At 44.2% G+C, this 27,610-nt stretch overlaps 1 pseudogene across 1 annotated transcript; it reads right to left on the reverse strand.

Annotated features, from left to right (window-relative positions):
• Nucleotides 1-640: 640 nt before the first annotated feature.
• On the reverse strand, nucleotides 641-18,142 carry LOC116796358 (annotated as a pseudogene). The gene is made up of 39 exons (XR_004360327.1): nucleotides 17,924-18,142; nucleotides 17,693-17,836; nucleotides 17,445-17,601; nucleotides 15,530-15,557; nucleotides 15,317-15,431; nucleotides 15,142-15,234; nucleotides 14,980-15,043; nucleotides 14,798-14,896; nucleotides 14,595-14,698; nucleotides 14,372-14,510; nucleotides 13,904-14,022; nucleotides 13,668-13,817; nucleotides 12,897-13,067; nucleotides 12,371-12,677; nucleotides 11,960-12,042; nucleotides 10,635-10,722; nucleotides 10,422-10,539; nucleotides 9,610-9,733; nucleotides 9,388-9,524; nucleotides 9,031-9,286; nucleotides 7,800-8,043; nucleotide 7,762; nucleotides 7,519-7,694; nucleotides 7,287-7,434; nucleotides 7,128-7,198; nucleotides 6,636-7,039; nucleotides 6,267-6,392; nucleotides 5,914-6,032; nucleotides 5,428-5,624; nucleotides 4,827-5,010; nucleotides 4,575-4,740; nucleotides 4,294-4,418; nucleotides 3,372-3,680; nucleotides 3,016-3,219; nucleotides 2,191-2,316; nucleotides 1,927-2,097; nucleotides 1,734-1,838; nucleotides 1,399-1,494; nucleotides 641-899 (listed from the first exon to the last, which is right to left on the reverse strand). The product of XR_004360327.1 is annotated as a myosin-1B-like (transcript).
• Between the last annotated feature and the right edge of the window lie 9,468 nt (nucleotides 18,143-27,610).

Below are 27,610 nucleotides of genomic sequence, written 5' to 3' on the forward strand. Positions count from 1 at the left end.
AGAAGAGTCAGGCTGTGGACAGAGTAGAAGGGGTGAGCCTAGAAAGGCAAGGGAGGGCTTGACTCAAATTATAAACAGAATCTGCAACCTTACCTATTTTTTCTCCATAGTCTTTTAACTGTGGATTCTCATTACTTATCCCACATGTGAATGTGTATGATTTGTGCTATGCATGAAACAAAATAACTTCAGAGAAAGTGAGTGAGGATATCTCTTCATGCCACTCTCACCACATCGGTTGGACTGCTTGTCAATGCTTGGAGTGAAATTTGAGTTTCCCATACCATTAAACCTAACCAAATAAGTTTTTCAATTAACAAAATTGAAATATATATGTATATACACATATTTTTAATATATGTAGGGGTGTGTGTGTATATGTTAAATGCTTCAGGAATATTTTTCCTTTTATTTTAATTTTTTTCCAAAAGTATTGATCAAAATAACTTGGAAGAATGTAGTCTTAGTCCATCAAAGAAATGCATACTTCTCATTGCAAGAGGAATAATAAATCTATATAATCGTTACTATTTTTCATGCACTTTTTAAAATGCAGATGTAAAAATGTAACGCTCTTTGACATACTTTTAAACGTAATGAATACTAGAATAAATAAAGTATGCACTGTTCATATGCAAAGGTCTCTACTGTATTTATTACCTACACATAAATGATAATTACAGAAGAAAGCAACACAGAGGTTTACATTTATGCATGCCTCAGGTCACTTTTTAGCTTTGGGAACCTCATTCCTCCTCTGCTACCTTCTTATGAAACTCCCGGCTCTTCACTCGGAGCTTGTTGACCTGTGACTCTGCAATGTCAGCCCGTTCTTCAGCTTCCTCCAACTCGTGCTGGATCTTGCGGAACTTGGAGAGGTTGACATTGGAGAGCTCCTCCTGTGTGGGGAGAAGGAGTTGTGAAAACAACAGACAGCATGTGGACATTTAATATCTGAAAACTGGGCAAAGAAAAATTCAAGTGCCACAGCTGGACTAGCGCAGCAGGTTCACAACCAAGACAAGAAGCTGTTCAGGGTGTTAAGTATGTCGGAATAGAAAAGAATATTGCAATGTTAAAAAGGCCACGGCCACATTACACAGAGCGTGGTCTAGGCAGAGTTCATGTCAGTCCTCAATAGGCGGACTGGCAGCTGCCTCTGACGCCCAGAGTAGGGTGTGAAGGAAGAAACAAGAGTGGGAAATGAGGCATAGAGCAAAACAGAATTGGAGAAGGATAGTTCCTCCCAAACCCAGAAAGTCTTACTCTCACATTCCGTGTTGTGTCAAAACGACATCATGTTGCATGAAAGCAGTCAAGGTTTCAAGAAGATGAACAGAAGAAAATAACACAGAATTTGACAAGAAGGAGGTCTGGTTTGCTCAAATTGGTACTTACAGCCTCCTCAGCCTGTCTCTTGTAGGCTTTCACCTTCATTTGCAGCTTGTCCACCAGATCCTGCAGCCTGAGAACATTCTTCCGGTCTTCCTCAGACTACAGAGAATGGCAAGTAACAGAAAACCTTGTTTACATCATTCTCTAAATTTCATAAATGTGAAACAGAGGGAATAATATAGTTTATGGAACACTGCAGTCCAGAAGGACAAGTGTCAAAATCCAGTTAACTCTGTCATTGTCTTAGGTATAGAAAGAAACCCTCTGGAAGGCAATGTTCCAACATTTTGAGACACTGTTCTACCAGGAAGGCAATGCAAAGAAACCTCCAGCCTTACCTGGTAGGTGAGTTCCTTCACCCTCCTCTCGTACTTGCGCACACCCTTCACGGCTTCAGCGCTGCGCTTCTGCTCAGCATCAACCTCCCCTTCCAGCTCCCGCACCTGCAATGAGAAGCCCGTCCCTGCAGCTTCCCTGGGGGTGTCTCTCCAAGAGACGGGGTCACTCATGCACCGACACAGCCCTACTCACCCTGGCCTCCAGCTTCTGGATTTGCTTCTTGCCTCCCTTCAGAGCCAACTGCTCGGCCTCATCCAGACGGTGCTGCAGGTCCTTCACTGTCTGGTCCAGGTTCTTCTTCATCCTCTCCAGGTGGGCACTGGTGTCCTGTTCCTTCTTCAGTTCTTCTGCCATCATGGCCGCCTGAGCAGAGCAAAAGGTCAAAGCCCTTGTGGGGCTGGAGACATTTTGGGGAGAATACATCCCCCATCAGCAATGAAAGGAGCCCCGACTCACATCTGTGATGGCCTTCTTGGCCTTCTCTTCAGCATTGCGGGCCTCCTGGATCGTATCCTCCATTTCGCTCTGTATCTGAGAAATGTCTGTCTCCAGCTTCTTCTTGGTGTTGATCAAACTGGTGTTCTGTTGAAGGGCATGAACATCACAGTTTTGGTTTTTTTAGCTTGCTTGATATAGTATCATATCAAGCAATTTGCATAACTTTTTTAATATAGGTTGTGCCATCAGGTTACATTCTATTATAATGGAGCTGCTACAGTAGCTGTCAGTATCTTAGATATGATGTGCTTCAGTATTTCATGAACGTCCTTCATAAAGTCTTCCTAACAGTTTCTTAGGCAACAGAGAAGAAATTTAGACTGAAAAATTAAAAAAAGACATGATTTTTCCTTACTATTTTCAATCTAGTGATCATAAAACTTTGAAATTGTTCTATTGAATACTTATAACGACATTGTTGAACTTAATGACAAATGTTAGTGTATTGCTGTTTTGTTATTGGTCGGCCAATGTTTGCCTTTAAAGTCTCAAAGGGAAATGTGAAAGGTGTTGAACTCGCGTAAGTAATAGAGTAAGAACGTCAGATATCTCTCTGAAATTATTACTTTTAAGATATCTACGCTGTAGTCTACTGAAATTCATATTATATCTATGTCTGAAAAGACAGTCTTAATATTATCTGTTACCTATTACTTCTTATTTACTGTGAAATTACTTCATTTTACAAAATACTGTTACAGTTCAGCCAGTCTTCAGTGGCTGGATATGTAATTTATATGTATGGAGCAAAAGTATAAATGCTAAATGTATTTATATACTAACCTGGCTATGTAGGAGCTGAACTCTCTCACTTGCATCCAGGAGCTCCTGCTCAGCCAGTTTCCTCGACCGCTCCGTCTGCTCCAGGGCTGCCCGTAGCTCCTCAACTTCAGCCTGCAGCAGGTTTGCTCTGCGCTCCACCATGGCCACCTGCTCCTTCAGGTCCTCTTGTGCCCTGACAGCATCATCCAAATGTATCTGGGTATCCTGGAAAGAGAGTCAAGACAGATTGTGAGGTGTGTGTTTTCTATTTTCCTATTTTCTGTTTTCCCATCAGTACAGAACTGACAGAATTGCACAACAGGAAAAAAATTTAGTTGTGTCAGAAACCAGTCATCGCATGTTTAATTACGCCATACCTTCAGCACTGCTTGTGCGTTTCTCAGGTTCTTTTGTGCCTCTGCAGCCTGGCGGTTGGCATGGCTGAGCTGGATCTCCATTTCATTCAGGTCTCCCTCCATCTTCTTCTTCAGCCTCAGGGCTTCATTCCTGCTCCTGATCTCAGCATCCAGGGTGCTTTGCATGGAGTCTACAACTCGGAGGTGGTTCCTCTTCAGCTGGTCGATCTCCTCATCTTTCTCTGCTATCTTCCTGTCAATCTCAGACTTCACCTGGTTGAGCTCCAGCTGCAGGCGCAGGATCTTCCCCTCTTCATGTTCCAGGGAAGCCTGAAAAAAGTATAAAACCCAATTAATTTAAAAAAACCCCCAATGTCTACAAGTTTACATGAAATATTATCATAAAGAATAGTGTACAACAAGAGGTCTGAGACTGCAGGAAAGGAAAAGAAAAGTATACCCGTAGATCCAAAGATTTTAGTGGTGTGCAAAATCTCTGCTTCCTGTGCCTGGAGGTAATTCTCAATGTATATAATTTCATAAATGTCACCTGAAGTTGCCTAACTGTGTTGTTCATTCATGGCCAGTCTTCGCGAACAAAGATTTGGGAAAGGTCTTTACCCTTCGAGCCTGTGCAGTGGGTTTTTTAGGTGAGACACAGTGTGCACTGAGCTGAGCCCACCCTTTAATCGTAAGGTTCATCTGCCGGGGCCGAGAAAGCTTGGACAGCGGCAGTGAGGTCCTCAGGACGCAGGTTTGTTTAGAGTGACCTTCTCTTAGATGGATGGCCTTACAGGGCTGACGAGCTCCATCTGCCCGGAGGACTTCCCTGACCGGGAATAGAACCTGGGCTGCAGCGGTGAGATTGCCGCATCCCAACCACTAGACCACCAGAGGTCCTCAACTGTGTTGTAACTAAACAATTAACAACAGAAGGCTGTACCTCAGCTTCCTCTAGGGAGGCTTGCAGTTCAGATTTCTCCTGCTCAACTTGCTTCTTGACTTTCTCCAGCTCATGAATTGCCTTTCCTCCCTCCGCAATCTGCTCCGTGAGGTCGGAAATCTCCTCTGTGGGAACAATGGCTTGCTCAGGCCCAGAGCAGAATGGGAAGGGCCCTGTCCCACCAGGGTGACAGGCATCTTTGCAGAGCTGCAGGCACAGACCCCGCAGCAATGCTCAGCTGGTGAGAAAGCCCATCCCGGAGCAGAGGGCCAGGGACTTACGCTGCAAGTTCTTGTTCTCCCGCTTCATTGTTTCCAGGTGGTCCAAGGACTCCTCATAGGCATTCTTCATCTTAAACAGCTCCGTGCTGAGGGAGCGAGACTCCTTCTGGGAGGCCTCCAGCTCAGCCTGCGTTTCCTCATACTTCTGCTTCCATTCTGCCAGGATCTGAAGAGAAACGGGGCGTGAGTAGGGATGTGGCCATCCCGGGGGGAGGCTCTGCCCAGGAGTCCCAGGGCTGGAGCCCAAAAGACCTTGTCAAAGTTCTTCTGCTTCTTGTCCAGAGCAGCGCAGGCAGCATTGGATCGCTCCACATCAATCATCAGGTCCTCCACTTCATTCTGCAGCCTCTGCTTTGTCTTTTCCAGGGAGGCACATTTGGCGTTGACAGCTTCAACGTGTTCCTCTGCATCCTGCAGGCGCTGTGCCAGCTTCTTCCTGTGTTAAGCACATTTCGTTGCATGAGAGCAAAGGAGGGGTTGTTGTGTGTGGTTGATGTTTCAGAACAAGATGTTTTACCACTTCAATCGTAACTAGAGCTCACAGTCATCAGTCAAGGAGAAATTCAGTTCTGTGGTGTTTTTCTCAAGAGTGTGGTTAGCCACTTCACAGTCTGTGGTCCACGTTCCTTTTCTATTTGTCTACATACTAGATTGTTTTTCTCTGTCAATTTCCTGCCTCCTAAACGTTTGCCTGTGAATTTTTTTTCCAAACCACGTGCATTACAGAATTTATTTGCTACTCTCTTTTTACCCAACCCCAAACCAGAAGACTGACTTCTTCGTGAATATCACAGTGATCTCTTCAATTTTCTGATTTTAGTTTCTGCCAACCTTCCCCACCCTGCCCACGTACTTGGCCTCCTCGAGCTCCTCCGTGCGCTGAATCGCGTCCGTCTCGTATTTGGTTCTCCACTGGGCCACTTCGCTGTTGGCCTTGGACAGGGCGCGCTGCAGCTCCCCCTTGGCTTCCTGCTCCTCCTCGTATTGTTCCCGGAGCAAGTCACAGTCGTGGCGAGCGGACTGCAGGGCGTGGGCCAGGGCGTTCTTGGCCTGCAGCAACAAGAGTATTGAGTCACGGACCAGAAATATCCTGGGAAATCTGACTGAATATTAATGGGACACTGTATTATTCTTCTATGCAAAATGACAGTGGGGACTGACAAAGAGAATAATGGATAAATTCTAGGGAGAAGCTAATGTGAGAAGAGAAGCACTAAATTACCTAAATGTTTTTTTTCCCTGTCTCATCAGGATAGCTCAGTAGTCCCATAAGTATCTGAACTACCTCTTAGAGAGGAGGGATCTGATGGACAGAACAAAGTATGGAAATCCCTCCCACCTTTATCTCTTCCTCTAGGTGTCTCTTGAGTTCCTCAATCTGTTGGGTGAAAGCCTGTTTGCCTCTTGACAGCTGAGAAACCAGAGCATCCTTCTCCTCCACCTGGCGTGAATATTCACCTGGGAAAGGTTGCGGATACACAAAACTTTTATTGCCACTGATGACGCTACTGTGGACATTTGGGGCTGTAAAACCAAACTGTTAGCAGTCCTTGCTGAAACTTATGATCCCATTTCAAGCATTCTTATTAGAGGGGAGACACAGAATGTTGGAAAGAACATGTGACCAGAAGAGTAATTTTTGCAATAACTCTCTGAGATTATTGATCTGCAAATGTAGATGTGTATTCTCACCTGACTCTGTCTGCAGACGAGCTCTTGAGCATTGAGGTCATTGATGATGCGCTGATGCTCTTCTTCCTTTGTCTTAATCTCACTCAGCTGGTCTTCCAGGGTGCGGCACATCTTCTCCAGATTTGCCTGTGGAGGTCACAGAGAATGAAAGAAGATTAGGATCTAGACGCCTTCTTATTCAGAAGAGCGGGACTCTAAGCAGAAAAACATGAACAGACTTGCAAGCTCTGGACTGTTCCTTGGTGTTAGAAGGTAAGAAACACAGCTCCATAGAGAGACAGGGAGTTAGATGGTAACCAGGCCGTAATTTGAAAAGACGCATTTCAATGGAATTAATTTTCAAGTGGTTTACAGTCTATTTTTCCATACCTTGGCTTTGGAGACAGACTCCATGTTACTGGCCAAGTCATCAATCTCCATCTTGAGCTCACTCTTCTCCTTCTCCAGCTTCTGCTTGACGCGCTGCAGGTTGTCGATCTGCTCCCCGAGCTCAGCTGTGCTGTCCGCGTGCTTCTTGCGCAGGGCGGCAGCCGTGGCTTCGTGCTGCAGCGTGGCCTCTTCGAGGTCCCGGCGCATCTTCTGGAATTCTGCCTCCCGCTTCTTGTTCATCTCCACCTGAGCTGCCGTCGCCCCTCCTGCTTCTTCCAGGCGCTCGCTGATCTCCTCCAGCTCCCTGGACAGGTCAGCCCGATGCTTCTCTGCTTTAGCGCGAGAGGTTCGCTCGGCCTCGATTTCCTCCTCCAGTTCCTCAATACGGGCCTGGAGAACACGAGGGACCCTTCACACCCGTGCCCTCCTCCTCCCTGAGCCGAACCTGGGGCAGGCAGGGGAAGGGCAGACACTTGCCTGCAGCTCCTTGATCTTTCTTCTGTAGTTGCATGCCCAGGGCTTGTTCATCCTCGGTTTTGCTCTGGATCTGGCTGATTTCAAGTCTTTCCTTTGGGCAAAGCAAAGTGGGTTACAGCTCAAAGGAAAAAGACAAGAGCTGCAGCCCAGCACTGAGGTGCCCCAGGGCCACACTTACTTCTCAGTTTCTCGTCCAGCTGCTGCTTATCATTCTCCAGATCCATGATGCTGTCCTGGGCCAGCTTCAGGTCTCCTTCCAGTTTCCTCTTGGCTCTCTCCAGGTCCATGCGCAGTTTCTTCTCTGCTCCAGGGACCCTTCCAGCTACACAGAACAAGGCCATCAGTGCTCCACCAGCCAGCTCAAACTCCATACCTGTCTGTTCCTGCTGTGTGTCCGTGGGCTTACATCGTCCACTTGCTGCTCCAGCTTGGTCTGGCTTTGGTCAGTGTATTGACTTTGTCCTCCTCTGCCTGCAGGTCATCCAGGGTCTGCTGATGGGCCTCTTGGAGGGCTTTCTTCTCTTTTGTCAGCTTGGCGATGGTCTCGTCCAGGGCTGCCATCTCCTCTGTGAGGTTTTTCACCTTTAGGAAGAAGGGAGCAAGTGTAAATCAAGGAAGTAGATACAGAAGTCCTGGAAGAGCACGGGACTCTTTTCTGGCGTGTGGGTGAGATTTTCTGCCTCATACCTTGTTTCAGTTGCGTGCTTTTCCTTCTCCACCTTGGCCAGTGTTAGCTCAAGGTCATCAATATCTTTCTTCAGCTCTGAACATTCATCCTCCAGTTTTCTCTTCTTGGCTGTCAGCTCAGCATTGATTTCCTCCTCATCCTCAGCCCTTTCAGTCACCTCTTTAATTTTTGGCTTCCAACTGGATTTTGGTTTTTGATGAGCTGGTCACACCTTTCCTCAGCATCAGCCAGAGCATCAGCTTCCTATTAGAGAAACATAGTTTCATTTGCTAGTCTCAGGTATTTGCAGCTTGGTGTGTCCAGCAGAGGAAAAGAAATATGGAATTACTCTTTTTTTACACAGTATCAGAGTACGTTTTTATTCTGATTATTTTTTTTACTTTCATTAATTATTCTGTCTTGCTGTTGTTAAAGATAAGATGATAATATCCAGTATTACTTTTTCCTAAGAGATTTGATTACTTTCTCTGGAAATTAAGAACTGAGTATAATTGTGTACAGATTTGGTTGGTTTTTTTTTTTTATCTCCGTAAAATCCTTCTTTGGCAATACTGACTTTGAATAATTTTTTTGTGCCAGATAAATTGATATATTGTCTAGGTGCAATTTGTAGTTTCAATTTGAACCTGATTTTTTTTTGAATCTGTGAAGACACAAGAATAATGTTTAAATATTGCCGTATCTTTTGATGACAGAATCACAGAATGAGCCGAGTTGGAAGGGACCCACAAGGACCATCAAGTCCAGCCTCTAGCCCTGCACAGGACCATCCCCAAGAGTCACAGCATTTGATCTTCCAATGGAAATTGGAGGTACACGTAGGCCTGCCAGAATGCCGGGAGGTTTTTGTGTCTTCCTGGAATAGTGGTTGCAGAAAGACAGGTGACATTACATGTATCATAAGAAATGACATAAAGCATATTTGGGCAACTGATTGAAACCAAAGTTGTCAGAGAATTGCTCTACAGACTCCGTTAACTGTATGTACTAAATCTCCAGTGATTACAGTTGGACCTTATATTGTGAGCTTTTATGGAGAAACAGACTTATGGGTTTACCATGCTTCAAAAGTCCTTCCCAAGCTGGAACATCATATTATAATGTTGACACTGAGTGGTCTGAATTTTACCTTCAGTGATTCATACTAAAATATTTTCTAAGAAAATTTATTGTGTAACATGAGAGTTATGTACTGTGAGAATACCTGGAAGAAACACAAATAATACTTACAGATTGCACTTGGAGCTGCAGATCATTTTTTTCTTGCATTAGAGAAGCCATTTTCTCCTCCAGCTCCTTCCGCTTTGCCTCAGACTTTGCAAGCTCTTCCTTGGTTTTCTCAAACTCTCCCTTCATGTTGGCCATCTCCTTCTCAGACTCTGCACTCTTCAGCAAGGGCTTGATCTTGAAGAACAGCTTCATCCAGGGCCAGTGTTTGACATTCATGAATGAACGAACGTTATACTGGATGCAGAAGATGGACTCTCTGGAGCATAATTCAAATGTACAATGAATATTTTCAGTTTGAAAAGTGTCAACACTTTCCCCCAACCACAGTGAGTTTAACTGAAGACAAGGAATGTGTACCTTCTCTCCACCATTCTCCGGTACTCCACTCTCATCAGGTAACCCCTGCACACGGCCTGTGTGCGGGTGATGAGCTGTGCCAACTTCTCATCCCTCATCTCCTCCAGGAGCCCCAGCAGCCCAGCTTTGAAGAACACCTTAGAGAGGGAATGTTGCAGCACATCACTGTCAGGCCGGGCAAAGCACAGATACGGAGTGAGTGAGGGAGTGGGGGTTTTGTACCTTGGTGTGTCCAAATTTGTACTGGGTGTGGTCCACATCGATTGAGCCAAGGAGCTTCTCGGAAGCCTTCTTGCTGTCGATGAACTGTCCCTCTGGGATGGCACTGGCATTAAGCACCTTGTATCTGTGTAATTAGAGGAAATGTGAAAGAAGGCAATGTCAAGTCATAAGGTTATAATGTTTATTGAAACCAACATCAGTGTTGCAGCAGAATCAGGCTGAGGAAGTTGGAATTTTGTCCCTTGTTTAGAGATACCCTTATCATGAGGGTAACAAAATCAAGGAAACTTTTCCAGTCACAGATGAAAAGAGGACACTGATCTCCAGTCACTTCAATCCATATCTTTTTTACTTAAACTGTGCTGTAGAAAATTGTTGCAGAGGAACATTGCCACTATGTGTATAGGCGGAAAGCCTTGTGCCCTGAAACTTGCAGCTGATACAATGACCAGAGAACTCTGAGAGAGTTTGTAATTTTTACCTGAGAACATATTGCAACCACATCCCAAACTGCTGGTTTTAATCTTGTAATCAGTGACTTGTGTCGCTCTACTGGGCCTCCGTACTCAGAGACCCTGGCAAAGCTCGGTTGCGTGACGGACAGTGGTCAGTGAGGACACCTGACACTCTTAATTTCTCAACAATTTCTCTTTTGCTAACCATGCATGTTACCTTTGGTTATGCATTCCAACTTCTCCCTTTCTTTTGGTTATAATTGGAAGGAGTTTGCATTAAAAAATATCCAGAAGTGTTAAAATATTTAAGACGTAAAACTTCTTCAGCAAAGAATCGGAAGCAGAAAGGAGACTGACCTCTGTTTGAAGTCAGCATAGAGGATTCTGCTCGGGAATCCTTTCCTGCAAATCCTGATCCCTTCTAACACGCCGTTACAGCGCAGCTGGTGCAGCACCAGCTCGTGCTCCATGGCACCTGAGCAAATAAGAAAACCATTTGATACTTCATGATAAAGCATAGAGAATAATGGCTTTATCAGACTATTTTTTCTCTGAACTTGGGGTTCTTACCAGGTGTTTTAGATTCATTGGGGATGATACACCGCACAAAATGGGGGTGAGTGCTCCGCAGATTGGTCATCAGCTTGTTCAGGTTTTCCTGTGGGTTTATGAGCAACGATTTTTCATTTAGAATTGGTACTTCTTTAGTTATACTTCCAGATGTGAGTAAAGTCTTGGAAGGTGTTAATGGGTTTGTAATTCCTGACTAAAACCATCTGAATTTTTCTTCTGCCTTTCACTCTTGAGCATGAGAGAAAGTCATGTGTTTTTATGAGACAGAGGGATGTATGCACTGAGCCAGGACATCTATGGAGAATGGTGACTTGTTGTTCATAGCAAAAAGCATAATTTTGAGTAAAAGATGATTCTTTGTAATCTCTAGATCCTTACTCTGTGGAAGACACTATTGATGTGATCAGAAAAAAACAAAAAGAGAAGAGGGACAAGGACCGTGTTTGCAGAGAAGGCTGGGAAAGGGAAGCTTAATGGCCTTAGATGCTACTTGTGAAGATACATTTGACAAAGATTGAGCAGGACATGACAGGAAAGATTCCCTGTTCAGTGAGAATGGGGGTCAGAAATCGTAGAACAAAGGTATGAGTGGCAGGCCTTGCAGCACCCCTTCGTAGAAGTGCTTTTAAAAGCAAATCCAGGAACCATATCTGACTTTAGCTATCAGTTTTACTAACTAGGTCCTAACACATCTCAGTTTAGCCCTGGTTTGGAGCAAGGGCAAAGCTGTTCAGGCAAACACCTCTTTCACAGTGTGAGAAACTGTTCAGGGTGCCACATACTAGTTACATATCACAAGTGCAGAAACAAGAGTGTTTCAGTCTGCCTTAACTCTGCCCATTGGTAGAAAGATAATTGACTTTGGCATTTCTCTATTGCCTTGTCTTCATATGTAGAATCGTGTGAAAGCAATGTGTTAGGTATTATGTCTTATATATTATCATGTGCAAATGCACATACATTTGCATGTGCGATCAAGACTTAAGATTCCCTGAGGCAGGTACCCAGATCGACCATTGTCGTCATATGGCAAAGGGAGAGGATGAAGAGCTTGATCCTGCCAACCAGTGTACTTGTAAATAAATAAAACTGTAGCCTGAATTAAGTACTTTTTCCAGCAATTGAAGAAAGGCAAGATCAAGATGTATCTTCCTCAGCTGGCCTCAGCTGACTTCCTGTCAGCTCTTTTATGAATAACCAGAGATGTTCTTGATGAAAAAAAATTTTAACAGATGCAGTGAAATGGCTTTGTTGCCAAAAAACCCAAACCAACCAAACAAAAAAACTCAGGAAGAAGTAGAGAGAATGACTTTTGTACTCACCCTGAACAGAGCTGACACTGTCTGGAAAGAAGAACCCTTCTTCTTGCCTCCCTTCTTGCCACCACCACCACCACCACTAGCCTCTGAAGAACACCAAAAAAAAAGATGATTTTACAACTTTTATAGAACAAGTTTGTTCATATATACCAGTCATGATAAAAATGGAACCTAGAAAGCAATAGAGTCAACACTCAATCTGAAGAAACACAGGACCAAAGGTATGTGATAATCCAAGGGACTATAATGGCTGAGTGGAAGGCCTGAAATACATTGGATCTTTTTCTTTATTAATAAATTCAAGTGAGGGGAGGCTCTGCACAACGTGCAGTTTCTTTAGAACACTAACTGATATTCATGTCTCTGGTAAGAGTCATTAAATAAATATGAAAATACGAATTTCAGAGAACTGACCTGCCTCTCCTCCAGCAGACGCAAAGAGTAAGGCCAGGGTCTTCAGGGATGATTTCTGATACAGCCCCACCACCGTTTCATTCAGAGGGTCCTTGTTCTTGTCAAGCCACCCAGTGATGTTGTAGTCCACTGTGCCAGCGTAGTGCACCAGGGAGAAGTGGGCCTCAGCCTTGCCTTTGCCAGGTTTGGGTTTCTGGAAGTTGTTGGACTTGCCCAGGTGCTGGTCATAGAGCTTGTTCTTGAAAGAGGTGTCAGTTGCCTTGGGGAACATGCACTCCTCTTCCAGGATGGAGAAGATGCCCATGGGCTGGAAGAAGCACAAGGAAGAAGGAAGAGGTGAAAAGGCAGAAAGACTGACAGATGAAATAAATTCCTGAGTGGGACAATATTACTGCTCTCAGGGATTGTTCTTCCACTGAGCAAATTGTAAAATAATCTAAACTTATGTGTTTCCATCTCCATCTATAAATATATATAAAATTAATGCATTTCTGAAAATACTTCACATTGTGAATTACAGAAATACCTTCTCAATGAGCTCAATGCAGGCAGCCAGGTCCATCCCAAAGTCAATAAACTCCCATTCAATTCCCTCCTTCTTGTACTCCTCCTGCTCTAGCACGAACATGTGATGGTTGAAGAACTGTTGCAGTTTTTCATTGGTGAAGTTGATGCACAGCTGCTCCAGGCTGTTGAACTGCACAGTTACAGATAGAGAGTACTATTAATGTAAATAGAGTAATAAAGAACAGTGCTGGCTTTTTGTACCAAACACAGGAGGATCTGCCAGTGTTCCTTCTTTACTCATCCAGGAGTTTGGAACTTCTACTAGTGTGTCTCTTTGCTCAAGCTAAACTTTCTCCATAGGTTTATGACCCTAGAAGCTTAGGTCATTTCAATGACTAAAATTTATGAGTTTTGATATCTACTAGACTGCGTTAATTCAGTTACAGGATCGTCCACAGCACAACAGTGTATCCATCATTTTTAGATGCTGATTTCAAAGCACGTCCTAAGCCGCATAAGCACAAATTTTTTCTGTGGAACTAGTGTCTCATTATTAGGTACCAAATACCATCTTAGTCTACTGCTTGGAATAGGTTGAAAAATGGCCCTTAGAGATTTCCACTGGCGTACGTGCAATGCAAAAATCTATTCCCGATTAAAAACCTGTTGGAATCATGATACTTTAGATAGAATATGAAAGGATCAAACCATTTATGAAAAAAAAAGGTAAGTACTTCAGCACATAATAGAGTTACTTCAAAAATCACAGTGATAAACCCCTATTCCTTACGTCAAAGATCTCGAAGCCAGCAATGTCCAGCACACCAATGAAGTACTGCCTGGGCTGCTTCGTGTCCAGCTGTTGGTTGATGCGAACAACCATCCACAGGAACATCTTCTCAAACACAGCCTTTGCTAGGGCACCCACTGAATTGTACACCTAAATGTAAAACAGAAGGCTTGTAGGCTTCACGCAGCATAGAAGAGAAAGTCGAGGATTTGTCAACAGAACGGGGGTTTTGTTACCTGCTGCACTGTTTGGCCCTTGGTCACATATTCGTTCCCCACCTTGACTCGGGGGTAGCAGAGGGCCTTGAGCAGGTCTGCTGAATTCAGACCCATCAGGTAGGCAGCCTTGTCAGCAACTAAAGCCCCAAAAGTCAATTGTTAATGTAAAAGTAGACCTTAGTGTTCCTTTAAAAAATTATCAAAAGGAAATTTGAGTAAATATCAAAATATTAGTAAAGATAAAAAACATATTAATGGAAACATTCTTTAGTAGTCACTGGACTTAATATTTTGCATTGTTAAAAATAATCTGCAGCTTCCACTGAGTTGTGTTCCTCCAGAGAACAGTGTGTCGTCTGGTTAGGACACACTTCTATTCTACAATACTGGCACTGAGGAAAGGCTGAGTCACTGACCCTGAATTGCTGCCTGTATTTTCGTGAGTGTTTGGTGTGTACAGTGCTTTGGTATATGTTGTGCTGGTACCTTCAGTGCCATCAGGCTCTGCCTGCTCCTCACGCTGCTTCTGCTTGAACTTCAGGTTCCCATAGTGCATGACAGCCCCTGTCAGCTTGTAGATGGCTGTTTTCTCGTCAGGAGTGAAGCCCAGGATGTCAATGGCACTCTGAAAAAAGTGTCACTAGAGTAAGTACGCCAGCTGTTAAAGGTCAGAGAAATAAAAGTTCACCTAGAAAACTTCTGAACTTACATCCGTGGCCATCAGCTCTTCCTGGTCGTTAATGCTGGGAACAGTGATCTCACCTTGACTCACGTACTGATAGTCATATGGGTTGGTGGTGATCAGTAACATCTCTGAAATAGGGACAGAACAGACACGGGTCAAATGCAATTGGCACATAAAGGAGTTAAATGCAGTGACCTTTGCCTGGAAGAGTTAGTGATCTTTCCTACCAATCAGCTCTGGCTTCTTGTTGGACATGATCTGATAAAAGATGTGGTAACTTCTTTCTGCCTTGAGCTGGAAAGTGACTCTGGACTTCTCCAGCAGATCTGGCAAGGATGGCAGGACAGAGTTAAGCACAAGAACAGAGGAAGGCTGGAAGGAAGGGGATCAGGCCAGGAGGGGCTCTTACATGTTTCAATGTCAGCAGAAGCCAGTTTGCCTGTGGCACCAAAGTGGATTCTGATGAATTTACCCTGAAAGCAGCAGAAAAGTCAATCGAGATCTATTTTACCAATCCCGACTGCAAGAATATTTGAGTCGATCTCAACTGTTGTCCCAGGTAACAACTCACAAAGCGTGAGGAGTTGTCGTTCCTCACAGTCTTGGCGTTTCCAAAGGCCTCCAGCAGTGGGTTGGCACTGATGATTTGATCCTCAAGTGTCCCCTAAAATGGAAATCTTCTTACCATGATCTAACTTCTAAATAAATTTGAAAGTTTCAAGTTTCTACCCCCGCAGGGACCTCACCTGCATTTTGCCTGATGTCTGCTCCTCCTTCTTCTTGTCCCCGCTGGCTGCAATTGTTGCAAAGTACTGGATGACACGCTTTGTGTTCACAGTCTTCCCGGCACCGGATTCTCCGCTGTCAGAGCAAGGAGAGAAGCAGAGAGCGTGTGGTCAGGCAGGAGGGGCCCTGGCCCTGGGCAGCCCCTCAGGGACCCGAGCAGGGGGTGTACGTACGTGATCAGGATGGACTGGTTCTCCCGATCTGAGGAAGAGGCAGAAAAAAATAGGCTTTATAAGCAAAGAACACAAAAATACTGAAAATTACAATGATAAGAAAAAAGAAGTTGCTTTTTTTATTTCTTTATTTACTCCTAAGGATATTTTTTTCAATTTCAATTCCTTGCGAAGTTATTTGCACCACTTTCTTACCTCTGAACATATACTCGGAGTTCATGATCTGAAATTAGAGAGGTATGGATTTGATGGGTGAACTGTTACATGGATAAGGAGTTGGCTGGAAGGCTGCATCCAGAGAGTTACGGTCAAGAGTTCCATGTCCAAAACTTTAATGAGTGGTGTCCTCCAAAGATTTGCACTGGGACCAATGTTGTTTAATACCTGCATACGTAGTGGGACTGAGTACACCCTCAGCAGGTTTGTAGACCACACCAAGCCGAGTGGTTCAGTTTATAAACCTGTGGTAAAGGATACCATCCAGGTGGCCCTTGCCAGGATTGCGAAGGTGGCCCATGTGAACATCATGAAGTTCAACAAGGCCAAATGCAAGGTGATGCACCGAGGTTGGAACAGTCTCCAATATCAGCCTAGACTGAGGGGTGACTGGCTTGAGACCAACCCGACAAAGAAGGTTTGGGGGTACTGAAGGATGAAAAATTGGACATGAACTGGCAATGGGCACTTGGAGTCAGAAAGCCAATCCGATCCTGGGCTGCATGAAAAGAAACGTGGCCAGCAGGGCAAGGTAGGTGATTCTGCCCCTCTCCTCTACTCTTGTGAGATGCCTCGTAGAATAATCTGTCCAGATCTGGGGTCGCCAGTGCAATACAGACACAGACCTGTTAGAAAATGATCTGTGATCTGGAACATCTCTCTTATGGAGACAGGCTGAGAGAGTTGGGATTGTTCAGCCTGGGTAGAGAAGGCTCCTGGGATGTCTTATTGCAGCCTTTCAGTCCTTAAAGAGGGCTTATAAGAAAGACAACAACTTTTTACCAAAGTTGTAGTGATAGAAGAAGGGGTAACAGTTTTATAGACTCAAAGAGAGTAAATTTTATGATGATGGATGTGAGTTGCAGTAACAGGTTGCCCAAAGATGTCGTGGATATCCTATCATTGGAAGTGCTCCAGGACATGGTGGACAGAGCTTTGAGCAATGTAATCTAGTGGAAGACGTCTCTATAAATGTCATAGGGAAGGACTATGTGATTTTAAAGATCCTTTCCAGCACAGGCCATTCTGTAATTCTATAATGCTGTTCCATGGACATTGAAGACCCTTGAAGAGCCACATGTTACTTCTCTGTACCACTCTATGGTCTTTTTTTCCCCCTGCATACAGTGAATTGTTTTAATTTTCTGCTACACAGACTTGTTTTAGAGCAGTAGAGAAGGGGAGAGTAAGGACCCATGACAGAGGAATCCTGATGATGGGTAATACTTCTGAACTCAATAGCACAGAGAAAGAAATGAAAAGGTGGAAACAACACATAACCTTATTTCATTTTTCATTACATGGTTTTGTCAAGACAAATCTGAACAGTTCTATTATTGATGTTTCCTGTGGTCCTTCGATGAATTAGATCATTGGACAGAATTTTCACATATTTCTATGTATATGGATTTCATATCCTGTTCACTTTCACTGCTTCATTACAGACCTAATTATATTCCTTGCTCCACCTAGTCCATTGTTTGTCTTATTGTTTTTCCTGACACAGTATCAGGGGTACTGTACATCCCTTTTAGAAATACTGATGTGAAAGAAATCCTTTTTAAATTAGAAGTTAATAATGCCATGGCTGAAATAAACCGTAATGACCTACTTAGATATTATCATCAGATTTATCAGGGAAACTCTGTGAACACTTTTAAAATGTCTTTTTGATGAAATCAGCCTGAGAGCCACTCACCAGTCAGCATGAACTGATAGGCGTTGTCAGAGATGGAGAAGATGTGTGGAGGGGCCTCCTGGCGCTTCTTGCCTCGGTAGGCCAACACCACCTCCGGGTTGTACACGGGCAGCCACTTGTAGGGGTTGACAGTGACGCAGAAGAGACCCGAGTAGGTCTGCGAGGAAGGGACACAGCACGTTGGCTTCCCCTGGGCCTGGCAGAGCAGTTCCTCCAGCTGCCCAAAGGAAGCTGCTGCTGCCACTTACGTAGATCATCCAGGCTGCGTAACGCTCTTTGAGGTTGTACAGCACAGCAGGTTCGTGGAGGTGGGTCATCATGGCCATGTCCTCGATTTTGTCATACTTGGGAGGGTTCATGGAGAAGATTTGATCTTCCTTCACGGTCAGGGTCTGTCAGAGGGCAGCAAGGGACAAGCATGTCAACTCAGAGTCAGAGTGGGAATGAAATGCTGTTTGTAAATCTTGCATTTTACCCACCTCTCCCTTTTCAGTCTTGACGGTGACCTTCCCTGACTCCCTGCTCTGGATTGTGCTTTTCACATAGGATTCTTTTGCATGTACCACAAAGACGGATGTCTTGGCATCGAAAGGCTTGTTCTGGGCCTCGATTCTCTCCTTCTCTGACTTCCGGAGGTAAGGAGCCGCCTCCCCAAAGATGGCCATCTCGGCGTCTGTTGACATGGCTGTGGTTTATGACATGCAGCAAGGCACTGCGCTGGAGTGGAGGCAGAGTGCTGAGGGAAGGAAGAAAGTCCTTTGTACCCGAGACCTGAGTCTTGGTAGTTTTCTGCTCTGCCTATTCTTACAGTCTGCCTCTCTGTCCTACCTGCTTTTCACCCTAGATGTCTTTTAATTTACTTAGGTCTTAAAGAAGAAAGATTTCTTTGATTAAGGTTAAATTTTTTCTCTCTTATTGCAGTTTACGTGTTAAGTTCAGATCTCGTAGTGTTTCAGTAAGGTATACAGAAAAGTTGGATTGATGGCACAGTCAAGACTATTCAAAGATGCAGCAGAGATACCAAGCAGAAATAGAAGAAATACCAAGAGAAGTCATCTTATTGAAATTACGAAAGCCCACTTGTATTGTTCCTCTCTTGCCCATTTTAGACCCTGTAATTTTTATCAACTATAGAGATGGAGCAACATAAGGAAAAAGATGTTGATTAAGCAGAAGCAGTGGTATGAGTTGTCCATGCAAACATTTTTCCTCAGTTATAAATCAGACTTTGTCTCCTCCAATTGTTCTGCCTTTTTCAGTTCAAGGTAATCTTTTAAGATCAACTTGTACCAAAAGAGGAAAATAAAAAAAAGCATTAATAAAAAACATTCAGAGGGATTTGACAAAATCTTAACTTAAAATGTGCTGGTCTTTCACCTTCTCTTTCCTGGATTTTGTTTGCAGGCAATCTGCTTTTAAGAGTTCTGTGTGTAAGGTCAGTTATTTCCCAGCAGGTACCAAACAAATGTGTCCAACCCAGTTATGAAAGGAAATTTGCTCTTTTAGACAGCACAGGTTACGTAGAATTGCACTGCATTAGTGTGCATAGATGTAAAAGGGTATGGAAAGTGGCTTTACAGGTGCATAAAAAAAGCCAACTTGGAGTCTATTCCTATGCAGTAGGTAAATCAGTCTTACCTCTTGTGACACCAACGGACTCTCAGGCTGGAAGATGGTCAATACTGAAAAAGAGAAATGCAACTTGCCTCTTATCTTTGCACAGACTCCAAAGGATAAGTCATAGGGGAAAAATATGCTGGTGACTTGAATTCAGAATCAAAATGTCTATTGATACAGACAGTTCTTTAAGGAAAGCAGTTCTACAAGCACTAGGAATGCAGTGAGATTCTGCCAGCACCCAGTCCTCCATACTCTTACCTTTAATCTTTCCACAGAGACAGAACAGACTTGTCCTACAAGCACTTTTATAGGTTCTGGTTTGCTCATTCAACTCCCTCCTCCTCTTTCGTAGGTCAAAAAATTTTTGGCAAAGCATTGTTTGGCAAAGTAGACTGAGTGCATGATTCCCATTCGGGCTCGTGGATATATTTAGAAATATCTGAAGTGTTCCTAGCTATGTGAATAAAAGTCCTATAAATATTTTGACTAGGAATCTGGAAGGAGGAAATGCTGTCCAGCAAATAGGACAGTAGGATTGGGTCTTGGAATTGTTGACTTCTTCTGACTATGAATTCCTGTTTGACATATAAGATTTGTGTGTCTCAGGACTCAGCAGCAGTGAGAAGGATTATTATTACAAGAGCTTTGGAGAGATTCTCTTCAGAAATATTCTGGAAAGAAGGAATAGGAACAATCCAGTATGGTCTAATTCTAATACTGGACAACCGTATCATGCTTGTGTTACTGCATCTATTTACAACTCCTTAGTTTTTTGCTGGGTACTTTCAAAAGATCAGATTATCCCCCTTGCTTCATACATTTATTTACATTGTTTACGTTCTTCTGAAGTATTGCCTATTGGCTCTGATTTGAAATTCAATTTTAAAGGTATTATTTTACTGCTCTCCGTGCTTGGCTGTGCTGGTTTGCTCAAACGTGTGTCCAGCAGAAATTTCGTAGTGTCACATGAGCAGGAATTCCTTAGGATGCATTTTATATCCTTCAGCCTTTAGGTGTATCGGGAGCTTTAACTTGGCAATCTGCTGCTATTGTAGAGATCTTGGACTGCGGCTGTAGTTACCAAATGAAAGAATGGGATTTAGGTCACAAACACACCTTCTCCAGCCTTCCCAAGCACAAACACAGACTCCACAGAAATGTAGAGAACTCCTGGGAGGATTTTCATTTCCTTTGCAAAGAGGTACATAGGATCTGCTATTCTAAGTTCTTCCATGGAGCTTGGATGAGGTGCTGTGATTCTGTACCATATTCTGAAGACTTATGTTTTCCCTCAAACATCAGGGAGTTGAAGCACTGTAAGAAGAGTCAGAGAGAGTGACCAGTCTTCTCAACTCATTGCTCTAAAAAACTTTTGTGTGCTTCCAACACTGCGTGTATGACTGAGACATCTGAGATCAAGAATTCTTTTGAGGATGCCAATGTCCTTCTGAAAAATAAATGTAGAGAGTTTATAATTTCTGTTTCAAAGGTAATATTGTGTGTCTGTAGAATTTTCATTGAAGAAAACGTCATCCTTTAGCATGCAAAACAGGATAAAGGGAGAGAAAGAGAGATTTTCCTTTCCTCTTTCCTCTTCTACTGCATTATGTAATTGCTTAACGAAGAATAGACTTGGTTGTTCTTTATATATCACATGAAATTAACTCCAAGATGGATCTGCAATTTTTTGATAAACATGATTGTTGACGTAATGTGTTCCAAGTTGTGTGGGAACTGAAAGTTTAGCAGCTGAAATCCACATAGCTGAAAGAAGCCTCCCATCCAATATCCACTTTTACCGCTATTGCTGTGTTTATGGATCTAGTTGCAGCTGCAAAATGATTGTTTACATTTCAGTTTCCCTCCTGGGTCCTCTGCACATGTTAATTAAAGAGCATGACATGGATGCCAGTACACCAGTTCAAAGATCACACTTGCAGTATATCATTCTCTCTGTCAGTTTGGCATCTTGTATTTTATTTCACCTCCTAGAGTAATGGGAATCAACTGGGAAGGCAACAAATTCAAGAAGTTGTAACAGATAACTTGTTCTTCTGTTTCTTTCTGTGCTAGAAGCTTGATAATGCTTGGGTTTTGTCTGCCTAGTTCAGGAAATAGCACTTCGCATATATTCTTCCCACAGTGAGAACACCATCAGGTCCCAAAGCCATTCTAGAGCTCTGAGTTTGGTTATGCCTTGCCTCTTCATGTTCTGTGAATTTTCTGAATATTTTTCCATCTTCTTGACATCTCATGAGCCCGTTAAACTCCAGACTTTTTACAGAATTTGTTAAACTGGGATGGAATACCGTCAACTTGTGCTTAAACCGCTTTCTTTGGTTTTCAAATTTTGGAAAAGATTGCATAAAATTTTTTCACTTGTGGATGGAAAAAAGATTCATACCTACAAAGAGGTGATGGTTCTGTTTGTCCTGTGATTGGTTATGAAGGTGGACTTCATGCTACTGGACAAGTCATTGACCTCAGTCGTCAACTCACCTTTCTCCTTTGCCAGCTTCCATTTGATGCTTTGAGGGTTTTTGCTCCCCAAATTCACCAGTCTGCAGTAGAAAAAGAATAATAACCCCATAGGACCACAGAAGTGTCAGTGATAAAGGACCTCTAGGGGTCCCTACTCGTGTTTTCAAGTCACAAAATCATCTCATCTCTCTCAAAAATTTGTTGCCATAGTGCACTATCCATTTACTGAAAAAAATTTCAAAGTGAAAAGAATTTTAAAATTATAAATGAAAACTACTTTTAGTCTGGTCAACACTTTGCATTGTGTTTAGTTCACCTTGGATCTGGAGGAGCGAAATTCACAGATGGGAACAACTGCATGGTTCATCACATTTTATGGTTCTTTTTTGGTTTATCATTTATAAAAATCTGGATGAGGGGAAGGCTGTGGATGTAGTCTGCCTGGACTTCAGCAAAGCCTTTGACACCATCTCCCACAGCATACTCCTGAAAAAGCTGGTAGCTTGGCTGGCTTGGACAGGGACACTCTGTGCTGGGTTAGGAATTGGCTGGAGGGCCCAGAGAGTGGTGGGAACAGAGCTGCATCCAGTTGAGATCCGGTCACCAGTGGTGTCCTCAGGGATCAGTGTTGGGCCCAGTTGTATTTAATATCTTTATTGATGATTTAGGTGAGGGGATTGAGTCCACCATCAGCAAATTTGCAGATGACACTAAGTTGGGGGGGGCATGTTGACCAGCTGGAAGGCAGGAGGGCTCTGCAGAGGGACCTGACAGACTGGAGAGTTGGGCTGATTCCAAGGGGATGAGATTCAACCAGACCAAGTGCCGGGTCCTGCACTTTGACCACAGCAACCTCCTGCAGACCCACGGCCTGGGGACAGAGTGGCTGGAGAGCAGCCAGGCAGAAAGGGAGCTGGGAGTGTGGATTGACAGGAAGCTGAACATGAGCCAGAGCGTGCCCAGGTGGCCAAGAGGGCCAATGGATCCTGGCCTGGACCAGGAAGAGTGTGACAGCAGGACCAGGGAAGTGATTCTTCCCTTGTACTCAGCGCTGGTGAGGCCACCCCTGGAGTGCTGTGTCCGGCTCTGGGCCCCTCAGTTCAGGAAGGACATGGAGGGGCTGGAGCAGGTCCAGAGAAGGGCAACGAGGCTGGGGAAGGGACTGGAGCACAAGTCCTATGAGGAGAGGCTGAGGGAGCTGGGGTTGTTGAGCCTGGAGAAGAGGAGGCTCAGGGAAGACCTCATCAGTCTCTACAACTCCCTGACAGGAGGTGGAAGCCAGGTGGGGGTTGGTCTCTCCCAGGCAGAGATCAGTAAGACAAGAGGGCATGGTCTTAAGCTGTGCCAGGGGAGGTTTAGGTTAGATATTAGGAAGAAATTCTTTACAGAAAGGGTAATCAGGCATTGGAATGGGCTGCCCAGGGAGGGGGTGGATTCTCCATCCCTGGAGGTTTTTAAGATGAGACTGAATGTGGCATCAGTGCCATGGCCTGGGAACCACGGCAGGGTTGGACTTGATGATCTCAGAGGTCCCTTCCAACCCAGCTGATTCTATGGTTCTATGATTTAAGTGATTAAGTGATTTTTCATCTTGCAGTAATAAAATGATTAAATAGACAAGGCATAACTGAAATAATCAAAAAGTTTCTAACTGGCAACTACAGGTTACAGTGTTGCATGGAGTCAGCAGGAATATGGACTTGATACCACATTTTACCTATCTCAGCAATCTGTGCAACTTTCTCCCACAGGACTAAGAACGGCAAACTAGATATAATTACATAAATAATTTATTATCATAATTTTTAGACTAAAAAATCTCAATCAGAATTATTTACTACACAGTATAGAAGCTGTAACTACTAGTTCAATATACTGCAGTATTTTTGAAGCAATATTGAAGTAATATTAAAGCAACTATATAGAAGCTAGCAAAACCAATTATTGAGATTGATGTTACTCACCCAGACCAACAACAATGGCCCAACCTCTTTCACTGAGCCTCAAGGAGTGACCTTGAGGGGCATCCCCACTTGAGGAATGTCCACACACACTCTGAGAAGGGCTGTGTTAGAAAACCCTCCCACTGAATTGTGGGACTGGGTTTTACAATATAAAGTGCTGGACTGTCAGTCAAGTGTCTCTGGACCAGCTATGCGAGCTCAGCAGGTTTAGGTAAATTGTAATCTGTTGGTTCCTTTTTCCAGTACTTTACCAGATCTACCACATCTTCACCTCCCTATCAGGATGCTTAACTCTGAGACTGATGACTCAGACTGGCTTCAGCTTTATTCAACACCAAAAGTAGCACAACCTCCCTTCTCCATTCCCCGCTGATAACTTTGCAAATGGAATGTTATTTGAGATGTCGTTTGAGATGTTTTACCCACACTTGTTTTTTTCTCTAATCTCCATTCCCTTTTCTGATATTTTCTGCAGTTTATTTTACTGTTTTACCAGTGCTACTCTCACAGCCAGTATTCAGAAACAGTTGTTTTAGTCTTTTAAAGGGAAGTTTCCAGACTGACAGAGTCCAATACTCTCTGTTCAGGCTCTTTTGGATATTACATACAAAAGGTTTAAAGTTTTAATGTCAGTTTTAGCTTTTTTAAGATATTTGAAATTACAGAGTAATTACACACATTTAGCAGAGTGATATAGCAGAATATGGAAATCACAGGACAAACACAATGTAGCAATTACAATATACAGTTGAATCACAATACAAAGATGATTTCCATTTGCCTGACAGATTTGGTGACCCTCCATGTAGGGGCTGCAGCATTGGTGGATTGGATGCTGCACACAGAGAGTTGTGGGTAATGGTTCACTGTCCATGTGGAGTGACCATTGGGGTCCCTCAGGGGTCAGTCCTGGGACATATCCTGTTGAACAGCTTCGTGGGGAAAAGGACAGTGGGACACCCTCAGCACATTCACTGACAACACTGAGCTGGATAGTGCAGTCACACGCTGCAGGGAAGGGATGGATCCAGGGGGACCTGGACAGGCTGGGTCTGTGCTCGTGGAGTTCAACAAAGTGAAGTGCAGGGTCTTACACCTGGGTCAGGGCAATCCCAGACACACCAACAGGTGGGGCAGAGAAGTGATTGAGAGCAGCCCTGTGGAGAAAGATGTGGGAGTGATGAAAAACTGACCATGAGCTGGCAGTGAGAACTCACAGCCCAGAAACCAATGGAATCCTGGGCTGTGTCCAAAGGAGCAGGGCCAGCAGGGCAAAGGAGGCAATTCTCCCCCTCTACTCTGCCCTTGTGAGACTCCAACTGGAACAGTGTGGCCCCAACATAAGAAGAACATGGAACTACTGCAGCAAGTCCAGAGGAGGCCACGAATTTGATAAGATGACTGGAAGACATACAAAGACAGGCTGAGAAAGCGGGGACTGTTCAGCTGGGAGAAGGTTGTGTGGAGCACCTTCCAGTATCTGAAAGGGCCTACTGGGAGGCCGGAGACTTGTTGTCAGGAACTGTAGTGACAGGACAGGGAGTAATGGGTACAAATTGAAAGAGGAGATAGATATTAGGATAGGAGGAGATGGATATTAGGAAGAAATTCTTTACTATGAGAGGGGTGAGATACTGGAGCAGGTTGCCCAGGGAGGTTGTTGACGCTCCATCCCTGCTAGTGTTCAAGGCCAGGTTGGATAAGGCCTTGAGCAACTTGGTCTAGTGGGCGGTGTCCCTGCCCATGACAGGGGAGGTTGGGACTAGATGATCTTTAAGGTCCCTTCCAACCCTTAGCATTCTGTGATTCTATTGTTACCAGTCTCTAGATGCTGAGCATCCCCAGTCACTGGGAAGAATTATGTGGGTTGAAGCCAACACAAGCCCATTTAAACAAAATTGTTTGATTTTTATACCCTATGGCCTGAGCCTTATACACCCACATACCCCACACCCCCTTTTTCTTCCACCCTACCTGGTCTGACATGGGAGGATTATACTTTCTGCTGGTTCTTTTAGGGAAAATAGTTTACATAACCAGTTGTGCCACTCCATTGATACAACCATTTATCCAAAGCAAAGGTTCCCTTAAGGTTAAGTTCAGCTCCATCGCTGCCATCACTTCCTGTGTTCTGTTCTGAGCTTCTTGAGCACATCATCCTTTCTGACTATCTCTGAACCTTCCTCTCTCTGGGGGTTTGCTACCACTTACACAGACTGTTGCTTGATATGATATTATTGAATAGCTGTCATGGTTTGAGATAGCCCAAATTCCAATTCCCTAGCTCCATCCCCCCTCCCACATCTCAACCCAATGTGAGATGGGTTTTTTTTTTTTCCAGACAAAACACAACCAGACTCAGAATGGGGAAAGGGAATATATTACAATGACTATACAAATAAATACTACAATACATTATACACACGACTACAACTATCTCTACCATGACATAAGTATTTACAATGGATCAGATCTCTTCTCCCCTCCAAATAAAAGTCCAGGAGGGAAAGAAGGACAGATCCCTTCCAGTCTCTCAGGGCAGCAGCTTCTTCAGAGTAGCAGTCACTAAGCAGCAGCATCTTCTAAGGCAGCAGGTTCTCTCATGCATGCAGCTGTTGCTGGATCTCTGCCAGCACTCACGAGGGAGGTATCCAAACTCTCCCTCGCGGCCCCTTGATTCAGGCAAAGGGGTCTTCCGTGGGCTGCGTTCACCCCAGACAAAGGTCGCTTCACCACGTCATATCACGAAGCACAGGGGGTCTTCATGACGGTCTGGTATCTCCAGGAGATTCAAGCTCCTTGCAGGGCCTCTGTGCCCTGTCTCAGGCTGCGAGCTTCTTTGTAGCTTGCAGCAAGGGAGGGCCCTCAAGGCCAACCTCCCCCACTCCGTCCTGGCTGAGCTCTCAGGATGTCCGAGCTTCTCAGCTCCTCTCTCTCTCTCTCCGCTGCTGCATGTACTTCAGGGCTCCTCTCAAATAGGAGTCCATCTATTCCTCCTTCCAGGAGGTCTCAAGGGAGTTTTGGGGGGTCTGGTATCAGTTCTTACCCCCAGAACTCTGTAGAACTCAGCTGCTGACTCTCTCTTCCTCGGCTCTCCTTCCAGTTCTTTCTCTGGTCAGTGCCGGCTGCTGCTTTCTCCGGCCACTGCCCACGATGGAGAAAACATCTCCCGGCATAACTACAGGCACCTAGCCCAGCTTTATGCTGTTCCAGGTCCCCACAGGCCCAAGCTGGGGCTGGGGGGCCAAAGCCCCCCTGTGGGGCTCAGAGCCCCTTCCTCGTGGCTCACAACATGGCCACCTTCTTCCAACCTCCAACTACAACTCTTCTCTTCCGGTCTGGTTGTGATATGTTTACATTTTTTGCAGGAGCGCTCATTGGACAGAAATTCAAAACTTCCAGGGGTTTCCACCCCTTGGGGTCTACCACTTTTCTTATCCTCTGGGGGAAAACAAAGTCCAAACCACTACAATGGTATTTTATTTGTCTATTCAGAAGGACCTTGACAGACTGAAGCAATTGGAAGAGAGAGATGTCATAATACTGAACAAAGGGAAATGCAAATAATGGGCACAGGTGGTGTCAGGTAGGTACAATCCAAGGGAAGTTGACAATCCTGGGAGTGAGGAGGGGTGTATGTGTTTGTATATGTAACTAGGCAAGTAGAAGACTATCTTCTTTCAGTTAAATGAAAAAGGAAATCTTTAAAGTGGTGAGGTAATAGCTTTTGTTTGTTTGTTTGTTTGTTTTGGTTTTCCTCTTACAACCCTGGAAGGCCACCTCTTTGTGCTCCTGTTCCTCTTGTCCAGTTCCCTTCAGGCTCTGTAACACTCGAGCAATTATGAATTTAGTCCTGAATTATGAGGACATAAATAATATCCACCAAAAACCACACCACAGGTGAATGCATTTGCAAATCCATGGCCACTAGTTAAGTGATTTTATGACATGGATTTATTTATGTGACTGTTGTGCAGTCGTGGACCATATACATTTTATACAGTGTCTTGTCACTGAAAAGAGCAAGGGTAACTCTGTGTGTACCGGGATTTGGAGTCTACAGATTTTCATGCTAACTGTGGTTGAGATGGATTTTAATTG

This window comes from Chiroxiphia lanceolata, chromosome 19, assembly GCF_009829145.1.
Source record: "Chiroxiphia lanceolata isolate bChiLan1 chromosome 19, bChiLan1.pri, whole genome shotgun sequence".
NCBI classification, from domain to species: Eukaryota; Metazoa; Chordata; class Aves; order Passeriformes; family Pipridae; genus Chiroxiphia; species Chiroxiphia lanceolata.